We start from the raw sequence: 10,908 nt of genomic DNA, 5'->3' as shown, positions 1-10,908 counted from the left end.
TGATGGGGACGCCTGTCCTTTTCGGGCGTTTCATTAATTTAGTGTGTACATGGGTGATTCCATAGCGGGTGATTCCGCAAAATGCATATTAAATTAATAAACGTTTATGAGTTTATAGTGCGCACTCGTAATAAATTAAGGTTAGGATTTATTTCTAACCATTTGATTTATTTATGTAGCTGAAGACTACTAGGTATTCACTTTTGTCGGTTTAATTGTATTATTTTACTAACGATTGTGAATGCTTCAGTTGATGTGTAGAGATATCAGCAGTGGCGGAGGAAAGCATTGGAGTTTAGCGGGTATTCGACATTTGGACTATATTTTGATAGGCGCCACGCCTATATTTTGTTATGTCTATAGAAACATTGATTATTGATTATTATTTTGTATGCGTTTATGCGCCCGGATATGTTATTTCTATTTGGACATTAAGATTGGGCGTGCCAGACACTATGGGCACCGTCCATTAGCTTTATTTTCCTATTTTTGTAGAAAGCAAACTCAAAAGCTAAAAGCTTGTCATATTTTTGTAATTGGGCTATTATTGAGCATGAAGATTGGAAATATACATTAAATACATGCTTTGTGAAGCGCTCACACAAGGCATGGGGGAGATTGAACCCAATTTGTCTCTTGCCTCTTGTCGTGCATGCTTTTACATTGTTATTTGTGCAAAAAGGTAGAGTTCTTTGTTCTTGGGGACCTTCCGGGATTCACCACGTGAGCTATCTGCGACCGATCTGCGCACCAGATTCAATGCTTCCTAGTACTTGGTATACTGACAAAATGGTAAAAGCTACTTCATGCCACATAGATGCATGCTCGGGGAGGTCACTCAAGAATATATATTGTGTGCATCACGTGGGATCAAAATAAGGTATTTTTAAAATACCATTTATATATATTTTGTACATATAGAAGGGTGTAATTTAAAGAGTTATTTACAGATTGAATAGAAATGGGTTATGTTCTATTTAGGAAAAATTCACAAATAAAGTAATTTATAAATAGGCCTTGAACACACATTTTTAGAGGGGTTTTAGTCAAAACGTCATATCTAATGGGGATCGGAGATGGAAGGAAGAAGAGAATAGGAGATGGAAGAGACGAAAAAGAATAAACAAGAGGTAAATACGATAAAACACAAAGCATAATGAATCAAATCAATATGTATTGATAGAACCTAAAATGCCTTGTCTAGCACTACTTAGAAGCAATCTTCAAGCATTAGATCTCCTCGATCTTAGACCAAAAACATGCATTAAAACAATAGCTTCTTCTCTCCTGGGGGGATAAAACTCTAGAATGCCTAGTTAGGAATCCCCTAGATCACTCGTTCTTCCTCTCCTAGTTTCAGAGTGCTATTTGCTGCTTGTTAACTGTGATCGTAATGCGCGCGATTTCGCCCATCTTTCTTTTTCATGAAAAATCCAAAACTAGCTGAAGAAGCCACTTGCTTTTTGCATTCCAACCTAATCTAGAAATTTCCATAGCTTTTAGGATATTTACAAGAAATAATATCCAAAATATCAAAGATAGACTAAAATTGTATAAAAATCTAGTATTTTTGGACCATCCACGCCACGGACACTAGCACTAAGGTCTCAAATGACATTGACTCTCTAGATCAATAAGAAAGTCGAATGATGATGCACTCCAGAGTTTTTCACATTGTGTCCACATAGTGGCATGATATCCACCCCCTCTAAACTTGCACATCCTTCGATATGTGCCAAAATCCTAGTTGACACCAAATTTTGACCTCCTCATCCTCTACAACCATATCCTTTGCTTCTTCATCTTCTATATCTTCCTAGCTAGCCCTTCTATCATGGCCACTATTTTCTTCCAATTGTGGCAACTCATAAGTGTTGAGAAACACGGATCTAGAGCTAGTTGGCTATGGTGTATGCAAGTTAAACACACAATACATTTTCAGAGTGAGGGGTCGTAACTCAAGTGAATTAGGTTCCAAGATAGATTAGCTTGGAGTCATAAACACAATCTTGAGTGACACAAAATGAAAGTACCATTGCTTTGAAATGAGTGTCAAGTACATGGTTATATAGCTTTTGGGTAGTACCACTCTTCATCATTGTGCTTATGGGATTTTGGATATCTCTTTCTCGAACATACATCATTGTCTATCTCTCATACAAAGTCTCTTGTGGGCAAGCCTCTTTTGGGCACACATCCAACGTCTATAGGCATTCATGTTAAGCATCATTTGCTATTCTCAACACCCCCCCTCAAATGATGAGTCTCTACCCTTGCTGGCTTTTGCCCCCCCTACATGATGATATGGCATAGGAGACTAGCTCTTTGGTAACCTAGTCAAGTTAAGGCTTGAAACTTTACATTTTTGGTAGCGTTTTTACAACGTCCACTATGGGAAACAAGATCCACTAAGGGAGATCCACTATGGGAAAATTTTCAGCAGTGGAAGGTATCTTCTTCATCTTCCTTTCGCTTCTTTGGCATCCTTTGGTGATGTCCTTGATCTTCTTGGTCTTCATAATGCTCTTTCACTTGTGCTCTAGTCTTCTTTGTGAGGTCCTTTTTCTTAGTGAGTTTGAGATGGATACAAATAGATACATTGGTGTAGCTTGTCATTACATAGATATCGGAATACATAGGATTTAGGATTCTGGTAGCTTTTGAGTCATTTTAGTGTTTTCGGCATGCACGATGAACACATTTCTCCTTGTATAGCTCTCAATTTTAGAGTACATGGCTTGACATGGCATTGGACATTTAAGCATGGTTTAGGCAAATGATTTCAAGTGCGAGAAGTTCTTAGCGATTGACTTTCCACTCAATGAGAGTGTCTAATCTCTTTTAGAGAGTGCTTTGTGGGAATTACAAATGATAATGCAAACTTGGTTTTACAATCAAGTGTTCATAGGAATTATCAAAGATCAAGAAAACCAGTATATAAGGTCACTCTTATTCCCTTTGTACCTTCACATGAAAAACACATTTTAAAGTGACTTTAGGAATGAGTTTGGGGTAGAAAGCAATGGGAACAAGGGCTGGATAGAGGCAATTTGAGAATACAAGTGTGAAAGAGGTTTAATGGGTAAGACAAGGCATGAATAGGATTTAGAGAAGGCAATATTAACCTTAAAAACAAGGGTAATAAAAAACAAGACTTTAGAAAAGACTCGCCACGCATAGCTCTTTCCTTTACACGATTCTAGTACAAAGAGTGTTGGTTGCTTGCCATAATTCTTGTTTCCTAGAGTTAGAAGATATACACAAATCCTCTTAAGAGTACTCTAGCTTACACATATAGATCATGGGAGTTACAATGCTGTATCATCCTGATTGAGATACTCCATAATCTGAAACTTCACATCTAACAGTAGAACTGCCCTTGGACCTTCTTTCTTGTAGAAATGTCCTACACTTTCCAATAATGCATAGGACTCCTCTAATTCAACCATCTTCTGGCCTCTGTAGTTCTACACGTAATCACGGATGGTTTCCTTTGTGGAATCGGTTAATCTATGCACCTTTCTTTCCTCTTTGGACTCGTGCTAGAGGGATTGCAGTAGGCATACTATCACTTTGCCACATGCAGGGGCACGCTTCAATAAGGCAAAGGAGCTTCAATGACAATAGAGATTAGCCGGACTCGTCTGTCAGACCTCCTCTTGCACCGAAATCAAAAGCTGCCACTTCCAACTTGCAAAGCCCTTGTTGCTACCTTGAGCCTTCCCCGAGTCACGCCCCTCTTTTGTGGAAGGAGAGAGACACCCTCTTAGAGGAGACACCCACCAACAAGGCCGATGGCACCACCACTTCTAATGTGGACAACACATATGTATTTGGATGGATTGGTGAAGCTCTTTGATCCCAATGGAACCACCAAGTTAGGCAAGGTGTTTCCCAAGAGCTACCTCAAAAGTGCCCGTGACGTCTACAGCCCACAAAACCACTCTTGCCAGTAGAGCTCTGTGCTTGGTTTCAAGCACAGAGCTCTACCGGTTTGCTTGGTTTCAAGCAAACCCCTTGCCTATCACCTCCAAAAAAGGCTCCAAGCCAAGCCTGAAGTAGATCCCTCAACTTGCCTTCTTGCTTGATAATAGCCACCAACCAGTTTTAGCTAAAGACCATCCTTCCTGTCTTGAGCTCCTTTACCTTGTATGCAATGGCAGATGGCTTTCATGGATAGAGAAGATTATAAAGAAGGAGATTGAGAAAGAACACACACTAGCTAACTAGCTCAGTCATGATTCTCATACCATGTTGAGAAACAGGGATCTAGAGCTATGGGATTTTGGATATCTCTTCCTAGAGCATACATCGTTGTCTATCTCTCATACAAAGCCTCTTGTAGGTAAGCCACTTTTGGGCACACATCCAGTCTCTACAAGCATTCATGTTAAGCATCATTTACTATTCTCAACAATAAGTAGTAGATTCTCACCTCTTGAATAATTTGGTTCTTTTCCCAGCTACGGAAAGTTTAATGGCTGTCCTATCCAGCTCATTTAATGCATAAGTAGCATTATCAAACACCTGTCTTACCACATAGGGTCCAAACCATCTCTTGAAAACTTTATGCATAGCACTATGATGGTTGTCTGAATTGCTATCATAAACCAATACCCAATCCCTATCTTGTATGGTTCTTGGCCTCAATCTATGTCTTTAGTTTTGTATCGTTAATGCCCTTAAGTTTGCAACTACTACATCTATGTCTTCTGAATTTCTTTCCAATAGTCTAATGTGTAAGGCCAACAACTCCTCTTGATTCAACTCCTCTTCCCAAGGTAGCACACTCTATGTGAGTGTTACCTCCTCTATCAGCATGATAGGTTTTTGACCATACATAAATTCAGCAAGCATATATCCTGTAACTGCACTATGAGTTGTTATGTCAGTCCACAAAGCATAAGGGAGCAATCATGGCCACTCTTTTACCTTCTCTCCATATGCCTTTGATAATACCTTCACAATAGGTGGATGACCTCTTTCACTTTTTCCATTTCCTTCAAGGTTATAAGATGAAGTTAAAGCAAGCTTTATCCCCAACCGTGCAAAGAAATCATGAGCTTCATATGCATCCAGCTTACCCATATCTGCTGTAATTTTTTCCACATAGCCATATCGACAAAATATCTCTTCTAAGAGAAATGTACACATAGCATTTGTTGTCTTAGTATGTAGAGCTCTCCCTTACACTTGATTAGTTAAGTCTTCATGAGAAAGTACAAGATATCTCATTTTCCAAAGACCTATAGGCATCGTGACTAAACCCACCACCCGCTTAAAATGAAGAGACAAGGGATATGTGGGCTAAAATGCATCCCAATGTCTCACAGATGAATACATTTGACACATCGCACATGTTTTCACAAAGTGAGAAACATCCTTGTACATACCCTGCAACCAATATCTTTATTTGATCTTTGCAAAAGTACCCCAAACACCTCTATGTCAAGCCCACAAGCTTTCATGAAATTCTTGCATAAGATTTACTTGTGAAGATCTGTCACCCAAAACCCTCAATGGCATACCCTGTTTCTTTTTAGCATGTTTCCATAAGTATCCATATTTTAAGAAAAACCTATAGGCTTTCCTCTTGATCTTCTTAAGCTCCTCATCTGATCATTTGTTTCTCTTTATTATGTATTGATATATCAACCAATTCTCAACCACTCTCCTACATATTTGTCTTCCAGAAACACTTTTACACAAGATACATAACATCTAAAGTGTCTACTCTTTGCTGTCCAAGCTTTCGTTAGTGCTGTAGCAACTCCTTGCATTGTTAAATTCATTCTTACAACATCATTTTCAATTGCAAGAAAGTCAGAATCTTCCTCCTCATCTATCATCCCATCTTCATTCTCATAACGTGTTTGAGATAACATGTGTGCCACTAGGTTATCTCTTCTTGCAATATGCTAAAATTCAGGGTTCAAAGATTTGATGTATGCAATCCACCAGAGCATAGCAATGTTTGGGGTAGCAAAACTAGTAATCATATCCACTATCTGTAAACAATTGGTCTCAATGGCTACAGGAGCACCCATAAAATACTCCTTACAAGGGATTGTCACAATTCCCCATAATTTTCTTTTTACCTCTGGCTATCTTTTTTTTCTTTCAGTCAATACTTTAGCACTAAAGAAAATTATATATATTTTCCCTTCCACATAATCTTGCTGAATTATCCATCCAATCCCAATTGGGCTTGTATCAATAGTCATAATGATAGGCTTTCCATGTGAATGATCAGTTTTTCTCAATGTAGGAGAAAATTTCAAGAAATGTTTCAATTTCTTCATTGCTTTTTATTCTTTCTTTCTCAGTGAAACCTTTGACCTTTCCTCAACAGCTCATATAGAGCATTAGCTACATGTGCAAAGTGAGGGATCCAAATCAAATAGAACACACATGCTCCCAAGAATCTACACACCTCTGATACATTCATGTATACATCTTGCATTCTATCACTCCCATCTATTTTTGTTGGTGATGGTGTTTACCCATAGGGCCCACACAACAATCAAAACCTCTTCAACTCCAAAGACTAAATTTTGTCCAGAAAGAGTTAAATGCACCTCTTCTAGACGTGTCAAAATCTTTTCACAATCCATAATATGGTCTGCAACAAACTATTTGCACCCATGAGTATCCATCTCTTCATTCTTCTCATCCACTGTATACCCTTTGATTGGAACATCATCCAAGAAGGGCATTGTCAAATGTGGTATAAAATCCATGAGTACCCTATTCATAGCATTTGTCATGTGTTCCACTAAGTTTGTTGCACCCTGCGGGAGAGTACACATCCGTACTAACGCCAAGGGAGTCTTCATGGTTGTGATATCCCTCCTTTCAACAGAAAGATGAAACTAATCATACCTCGAGTCAAGATCAGCCAAAGAATAGATTGCTCTAAATGCAAAAGCCTCTACAAATTCATCAATCACAGAATCTGTACCCACATTTCTTGTGGTAACTTTATTGACTGACTCCATATCTTGAATAAATCTGAAAGCCCCATTCTTTTTAGGCACAGTAAACCAACGATTTGAGTACGGGGATAAAGAGGGATCCAAGATATTCATGGAAAACATTTCATTTAGCAAATCCATTAGCTTTGGCAAGTAAGCTTTAGGCGCTCTAATAGGCCTCAAGTTCCATGATACATGTGACAAGTAAGCTTTAGGCACTAGAATAGGCCTCAAGTCCCTATAACAAGCGGGATACACATCGACTACGGTTTACACACCCCGTCACACTGACTGGGGTATTTAAGGTGTAAGAGCCCCAGATTAGGGCAACCAGTTATTATCAAGATCATACTCTTCACCTTCATCTCCAGCTTCCATGGCTTCCTCCTCCCTTCTCTCCTCCCTTCTCTCTTTCTCTCTCTTCTTCTAGTCTTCTTCCTTCTTCTTCTTACTCTCTTTCTCTCTCCTCAACTCTTCTTCTCTCTCCTCTCAGCTTCTACCATTACAAGTGGTATCCGAGCTTCAGTCTTTGGTCCTTTTCCTCTTTCCCCTTTCTCCCTTTTCAAATCCCAAAAACCCTAGTTACTCAACTTATAGGTACAGGTACAACAAGAAGGACTGTAATTAACTTCAGCTTTTTGGAGCAAGAAGAAGCTATGGATGGAGACTCAGACATATTTAGAGGTAAAACGATTAAAATAGCAGGTCATCACTTCTTTTCATGTAAATTTTAAGGGTTCTAGGCCAAGTTTAGAGTCCCAGGAGTTGGAAGAGGGCAAAACCTCAGTCACTTTTTTCTCTAGCCCTCTCTCTCTCTTCTCCTAAAGCTGCTATGGCTGCCAGCCCAAAGAAACCCCAAGATCTGGCCTGAGGGTACTCCCCAACATCAACTAGCCCCGGAAAACCTTCCCTCATCCCCCAAGCTACTGATCAAGTAGTGGACTGGGGGGAGTTGTTGCCAAGAAGGCCTATAGGATAGCCCCGTAATTTTTGATGCATTTTGCGCTCGTTGCCCTACCCTTCCCCAGCCCTCCTACCATTCCTCCACTGCTGCATGGCCACTCCTTGCCACTCCTAGGCATTCATTCAACTTATCTCTCTCTTCCTCCTTGGCATTTTTGATCCCGAGATTAAACCTTTAAGATGGATAGCAGCTCGACTGTTTGATACAGTTTGGGGCAGCCATGGATTCTTCAAACTGAAGCCTTCCCTGACCCAGAGAGCTCAATCAACACAAACCCTTCAGCCTGTGAATGAATCCTCTCACCCGGAGGCAGACTTGGAGTTCAGTATGCATGGAAACTTTGTGGGCAGCCATGAAAGCTTCACTTGAAGCTCCCCATTCTTGAATCTCAAGCTTGGGGACAAGCCTGGGAGCCTTCCTCATCAGTAGGAGCATTCAAATGCTAAAATATTCCTTTTTTGGATGCCCCAACCAACAACCATACTTGATCAATGGAGAAAGCATGATGATTCATGCTTCAATGGTCTTCCGAAAGCATTAAAGAGGTATGCCATTCTGATCTTAATCTCTCAATTTAGCCACTTGCAGAGCTTAATCCATTGTTGGAGAGATTCAAGATTGCATAGGTTTAATAGTTCAATCCTCTTCATGTGCAAGCATAGTATTTCATTGTAATGGCTGACATTAACCCCCTATCTTGTCTTGTGATCTTGGATGAATAATAGCCATTGTAAATTGGGTAAGTAGTAGCCAGTGAGTCACTAGACTGCCAAGGTAACCCCTACCCCAAGCTTTATCATCCCTTGCATCTCATGAAAAGGCCTAATGTCTTCTTTTCAATGCTTTTCATACTGATTGCTTATTAAAAATGACTGGCATGTATACCCCGGCCGAGGAAAAAGGCTGATGCTAGGCGAAGTGGTAAGACAAAAGAGAGGTGACCCTCCCTTACCACTTAAGACTCTAAAGGGGTGCACAACCCAACTCGCGAGGAACTTTGCCCACCTCCTAGTGATCCAAAGCCCAATACTTGTATGCAGGTGCAGGTATTTCCATGAGCTCCACTCCCCTACCCCAATGATCCCTCTTGGATACCCCACAATGCTAATGGCCCCCATGTATGACACTTGAAGTACATGCAGTCAAAGGATATGTATGGTAGTGAATGTACTTATGCATTTATGGCAGAGTTGATGGGTATGCAATGATACTCACGATTATGCTCAGTATGCTCAAGATGCTATTGATGTGGCTGATCAGGCCCCTTGAACTATGCTCTACCCTTGTAAGACCTTGGTACTAAGGGACATGCACTGTTTTTGGTCACAGTCCTACAGGATTGTCACAAAGATCCCATTGCAAAAAATTTCGTTCTAAATCTGGAGGTGAACCCTATAGCTCACCTCGAAGAGGGCTTCATCCCCTACGATTTGAATAAAAAACCTCCCCAATCATAGCTACGGTGTGAAAGTTATGCTCATTTTTATGCACTAGGGTCACTATGGACAGGATGCAGACCGGTCCAGGACAAGCACAATAAACCCATTACAGAAAATTCTAATCATTTTCTATGACAAAGATTAATAGCTCATCTTGAAATGGACGCTGTTCCCTTCGAATTGAGCCCAAAATCTCATTAATTGGAGTTTTCTACAAAGAGTTACACCCCTTTTACTGACAGCAGGTCCTGTGGATTGCATCTAGATGGCTGGCTAGAAAGGCAAAAGAAAGGTCCAAGAGGAACTCTAGAGGGAGAATAGAGACTCCCACACCTCCATGAATGAGAAACCAAGCTTGGCACAAGATTACCATGGAGACATACAAGAGGAAATGCCTTAAATGGACCTGTATACCATTCTTAATCATACCCTCTGCCAACATGAGCTCCGTCATATGGAACGACACAATGATATGGTCACCAACCATCGCCAAATGAGGTCCAAGTTTGATGAAGCAATTGAGCATATGGCTATCTCAAACTGGAAGACTCAACAGACCTTGGAGTAGCTCACTGCTCTTATTGCTCAATTAGCAACTGCTTCATCCCAAGAGAAGACTAATGACTCTAGGCCTGAGTCTAGACATCCTCCACATCAGGAACTGTTGCATGGTCCACAAGGTATTCTTGGTGCTAAGGGAATTTCCCCTTCTACTTATGAGATCGGGGAACCCTCTCATATGCATGATGAGCCCCTATTGAATTCCCTCGTCCACCATTTTGGCAATATCTATTTGAGGCCTTCTCCCACCTTGGGTCGGATTTCACCCGCTCTACCTAGGAGCCCCCATGCACCCCATATGAATCAGCCCCATCAAGGACAATATGGTACAAATGACCAACCTGGCAATCATGGACAATATGGTTATAATGGACAACATGGGCTTAATGCACCACAAGGGATGTATGGACAACAAAGCATGTATGGGCACCACGGGCTACATGGATAGCAAGGATTTCACGGGAAGCATGGCCCCTATGATATGCGTGACAAGCTCATCCTAATAGAGTACAATGGGAAATCCCCCTCACCATGTGACTTGGAAGAATGGACGTCCAAGTTGGAATCCTACTTCAACATTTACCCCCACACTCATGATCACAAAATACTTTTTGCCTCTCTCCACTTGGAAGGCTTTGCCCACACATGGTGGCGCTGTCGTCATGTTGGGGGTCAAAGGTCTACCACCGGGGTTTAGAGCAGAAGAGGAGTGAGAGATTCAATGTAAGGAGAGAGAGAAAAGAATGGGGTTTGATAAGTCTTGGGTTTTAGAGATGATTCGGTTGGGGAAGAAGACCTCAAGCTTTTTCATATACTTAGCATACATGAATGGCATCAAAGACTTTGACTCGATTACATAAAATGTCTATGAGGTTAATAGACCATTACATGTAGAGATTTTATCTCAGATTTAATCCAAATACATATTTCAAATGCAAGCACAAATGGTTACAATTTCATGAATGCTAAT

Source organism: Lygodium microphyllum, chromosome 13, assembly GCF_053477565.2.
Source record: "Lygodium microphyllum isolate KBCC chromosome 13, Lygodium_microphyllum_v1.1.10, whole genome shotgun sequence".
NCBI lineage: Eukaryota > Viridiplantae > Streptophyta > Polypodiopsida > Schizaeales > Lygodiaceae > Lygodium > Lygodium microphyllum.
The sequence above is the reverse complement of the archived record's forward strand: the minus strand, read 5'-3'. Positions refer to the sequence as shown.